This window comes from Triticum urartu, chromosome 2A, assembly GCF_056163025.1.
Source record: "Triticum urartu cultivar PI428250 chromosome 2A, HENAU_Tu73, whole genome shotgun sequence".
Taxonomy (NCBI): domain Eukaryota; kingdom Viridiplantae; phylum Streptophyta; class Magnoliopsida; order Poales; family Poaceae; genus Triticum; species Triticum urartu.
In genome coordinates, this window is record NC_141874.1 from 719,552,649 (window position 1) to 719,557,174 (window position 4,526).

The 4,526-nt window shown below is 51.0% G+C and overlaps 1 long non-coding RNA gene across 1 annotated transcript; it reads right to left on the minus strand.

The window, feature by feature from the left end:
* Positions 1–258: 258 nt before the first annotated feature.
* Positions 259–3,793, minus strand: LOC147987122 (uncharacterized). Its single transcript, XR_015615272.1, has 3 exons — positions 3,404–3,793; positions 1,860–1,934; positions 259–554 (listed from the first exon to the last, which is right to left on the minus strand). It is a non-coding gene; the product is annotated as an uncharacterized LOC147987122 (long non-coding RNA).
* Between the last annotated feature and the right edge of the window lie 733 nt (positions 3,794–4,526).

The window sequence follows — 4,526 nt, forward strand, 5'->3', positions numbered from 1 at the left end:
ATGAGCATTGCCCCAGCCAGCCTCCACAGGGTTATCAAGAGGGTGAGGGGGTGCAAGTGGCGCGTCATTCCATCCAATCATTGGGTAGGGCAGGAGAACAAATGGTAGGTTGTCAGGAATTAGGTGTCCAGGCATTGGATGAGGATTACCATCCTATGACGCCCCCGATTCAATCGTACACTAATCATGCACGCAAACGTGTACGATCAAGATCAGGGACTCACGGGAAGATATCACAACACAACTCAACAAATAAAATAAGTCATACAAGCATCATATTACAAGCCAGGGGCCTTGAAGGCTCGAATACAAGAGCTCGATCATAGACGAGTCAGCGGAAGCAACAATATCTGAGTACAGACATAAGTTAAACAAGTTTTCCTTAAGAAGGCTAGCACAAACCGGGATACAAATCGAAAGAGGCGCATGCCTCCTGCCAGGGGTCCTCCTAAACTACTCCTGGTCGTCGTCAGCGGGCTGCACGTAGTAGTAGGCACCTCCCGAGTAGTAGGAGTCATCATCAACGGTGGCGTCTGGCTCCTGGACTCCAACGTCTGTTCGCAGCAATCGGGTATAGAAAGGGGGAAAAGAGGGAGAAAAGCTACCGTGAGTACTCATCCAAAGTACTCGCAAGCAAGGAGCTACACTACATATGTATGCATTGGTATCAAATGGAATAAGGGTATCATATGAGGACTAAACTGCAGAATGCCGGAATAAGAGGAGGATAGCTAGTCATGTCGAAGACTACGCTTCTGGCAGCCTCCGTCTTGCAGCATGTAGAAGAGAGTAGACTGAAGTCCTCCAAGTAGCATCGCATAGCATAATCCTAACCGATGATCCTCCCCTCGTCGCCCTGTGAGAGAGCGACCACCGGTTGTATCTGGCACTTTGAAGGGTGTATTTTATTAAGTATCCGGTTCTAGTTGTCATAAGGTCAAGGTACAACTCCAAGTCGTCCTGTTACCGAAGATTACGGCTATTCGAATAGATTAACTTCCCTGCAGGGGTGCACCACATAACCCAACACGCTCGATCCCATTTGGCCGGACACACTTTCCTGGGTCATGCCCGGCCTCGGAAGATCAACACGTCGCAGCCCTACCTAGGCACAACAGAGAGGTCAGCACGCCGGTCTAATTCCTATGGCGCAGGGGTCTGGGCCCATCGCCCTTTGCACACCTGCACGTTGCGAACGCGGCCGGAAGCAGAACTAGCCCCCTTAATACAAGAGCAGGCTTACGGTCTAATCCGGTGCGCGCCACTCAGTCGCTGACGTCACGAAGGCTTCGGCTGATACCACGACGTCGAGTGCCCATAACTGTCCCTGCGTAGATGGTTAGTGCGTATAAGCCAGTGGCCAGACTCGGATCAAATACCAAGATCTCGTTAAGCGTGTTTAAGTATTCGCGAACGCCGACCAGGGCCAGGCCCACCTCTCTCCTAGGTGGTCTCAACCTGCCCTGCCGCTCCACCACAAAGTAACAGTCGGGGGCCGTCGGGAACTCAGGCCCACCACTACCTGGATGGAGCCACCTGCCCCTTCAGCCCCCATCTCCAAACAGTATCACCGGTAATGTAACAGTGTAAAGTATATAGTATATGCCCGTGATCACCTCCCGAAGTGATCACGGCCCAGTAGTATAGCATGGCAGACGGACAAGAGTGTAGGGCCACTGATGGAACACTAGCATCCTATACTAAGTAGTAGGATAGCAGGTAAAGGTAACAACAGTAGTAGCAAGGGCAGGCTATGCAGCAGTATAGGATTAACTAAAAGCAGTAACATGCTACACTACTCTAATGCAAGCAGTATAGAGAAGAATAGGCAATATCTGGTGATCAAGGGGGAGGCTTGCCTGGTTGCTCTGGCAAGAGAGAGGGGTCGTCAACACCGTAGTCGTACTGGGTAGCAGCGGCGTCGGTCTCGGTGTCTAGCGAGAGAAGAGGGGGAAGAAACAATAATTATAACACAAACAAATGCATGACGATGCATGACATGACAAAGCGTGAGGCTAGGTGCGCCCTAACGCGGTACGAGGTGGTACCGGTGAAGGGGGGAAACATCCGAAAAAGTATTTCCGGCGTTTCGCGTTTTCGGACAGATGAACCGGAGGGGGAAAGTTGTGTGTTCACTATGCTAGGGATGCGTGGCGGACGAACGGGCTGCGTATCCGGATTCTTCTCGTCGTTCTGAGCAACTTTCATATACAAAGTATTTTCATCCGAGTTATGGATTAATTTATATTATTTTTTTGAATTTACTTATATTTAGAAATTACACAGTAAAATAATTTTGTCTCCTAGTGCTATTCTAGCATAGTGTGTGATAGTGGGGCCAGAGGTTAGGTTGACCCAGTCAAACATTAACTAGTCCACATATGAACAGTGTACGGGGCCACATGTCGTTGACTTAGACAATTATTTTAAATTTGCTTTTCTCTAAACCATTAGTGGGTCCACATGTCATCTACTATTGGATAAATTAGCTAGTACTACTAATTATAAACTAACTAAAAGGCTGGCCAGGGTGTGGCATAGCCGGCCACACACGGCTGTGGTGCCTACACACTACACACTGACGTACACACATTATGCTAGGGAGTAACTCTATTCCTTTTAACACAAGATAGCATTTTGTGATTTTTGTAGGATTTAATCTATGCATTATCTGAAACAGGTTCAATGGAACAAAATGAAGCTTGTTACGTCTACTTTCCGTTCATATAATTTTTACCCATCTTAGGACTTTTATTAATGCTGTTTAGGGGCTGTTTAGAGAGCTAGTCAGCGTAGTCAGTAAAGCTAGCTACTGCTACAGTAACTGAATGTTACTGTAGCAGTGTTGCATAGCAGCAGGCAGCGGCAACAGAGTAGCTACCGGCGAAGCCGGCCCGGCCATGGCGCAGTCAACCGCGCGTGTGGCCAGGGACGGGCATGAGCAGCTGCAGCTTCAGGCAAGCAGTGGTGCTGCGCGGCTGCAGCGCAGCGGGCGACGCACGGACCCGGCGAGGCCGTGCGGAGGCGGGCGCGTTCAGGCAAAAGCGGGCACGGCCGGCGTGGTGCACGCAGTGACGAAGCGCGCGCGACATGGCTGCAGTTATGGTGAGCGCTACTATAGCAGGCGGAGCGGGTGCGCGCGTGGGCGCAAGGGGAGCGGCAGGCAACGACCAGTGGGCGCGCGTGCGGGGCGAGCCGAGCATGGGCAGGGGCGGCATAGCGCGACAGTAGCCGGAGACGGCAGCAGGTGCAAAGCAGCATCAGCAAGGACCAGCAGCGCGGCACACACGTATGCGTACGTGTACACGTACGGGAGAGCTCGGGTGTGCTCGGGGACGGTGGCTACGGGGGGTGTTCGTCAACGGGAGTAGAGGAGAACGGGAGGAGGGGACGCGCGGCTCACCGGGAGCTTGTAGGTGTGCAAAAGGAAGCTCGGGGAAGGCTCGCTGGCTCCGGAACCATCGCGGAGTGCGTCGGAGCCGAGGAAGAAGAAGACGAGGCGTGGCGGCGATGCAGGCGCTCCGGGGTGGATCCCGTCCATGTAGCCGACGTAGTCGACGACGACGCGGCTGCTCGACACATCCTCAAGCGCTGGGGACCTTGGTGGGCGCGACCGGGCGAGGTGGCTGGTGACGGACACGCCCGGCAAGGTGAGTCCCGATCGGAAGGGAGGAAGGAGGGGTGAGGAACGAGAAGGGAAGGCGGATCTGGGGGAAGTGGGGGAGTGGAGCAGGGGGAGAGGACCGAGGAGGCGGGGCAGTCCTTATCCCCTCGCCCATGCCGACGAGCTGGTCCGGCGGGGCTCGCCCCTGTAGCGACTAGTCGGGGGAACAGGGCGATCAACTGGGGTGGGGGTTGGGCTGGCTGGATCGGCCTGTTGGGCTAGGCCCAGTGGCAAAGTAGTTTTAGGCATTCTTCTATTTTCTTGTTTTTCTACCTTTGCTTTTACAGAAACAATTTTTGTATTTAAATAAACCATCAAATGACTTTTGCAGATAATGTAACTTGGCCAATAAATGCAATGCAATATTTGGCCTTGCTATAAAAAGTTTGGAGCTTAGTTGAACTCACTTGAATTTTGCTTAAAAGTAAATAGGTTAAATGGGATTGTTTTGGTCCTGTTTTAAATAGGTTGGAGGCGATTTATTAACTCAAATAATGTATGTTTATGCATGAAAACTAAATAGTGAATATTTGCAACCCAACGAACATTTTTGTTTGACAGTTTTAAGAAATGAAAACTTATCTTAAAACTTGAATTTGAATTGAGTTTGAAATATTTCTTGATTGATTTTTTTTCATAATGATGATGACTTGGCATCATTAGCGTGGAGTTACTGTAGCTTAATTATCCGGGCGTCACACATCCAAAGGCATTGGATCCTCATCATTGGGCATCTGATCAGCAAAATCTGCCCCAAGAACATAACATGCAGCAGTCCAAGAAACTTGAGCACCCCCCCATTCAGCATAATCCCCAAAAACCACATCACCAGAGGCGTATCTGGAAAGCTTGCCTCCACAAC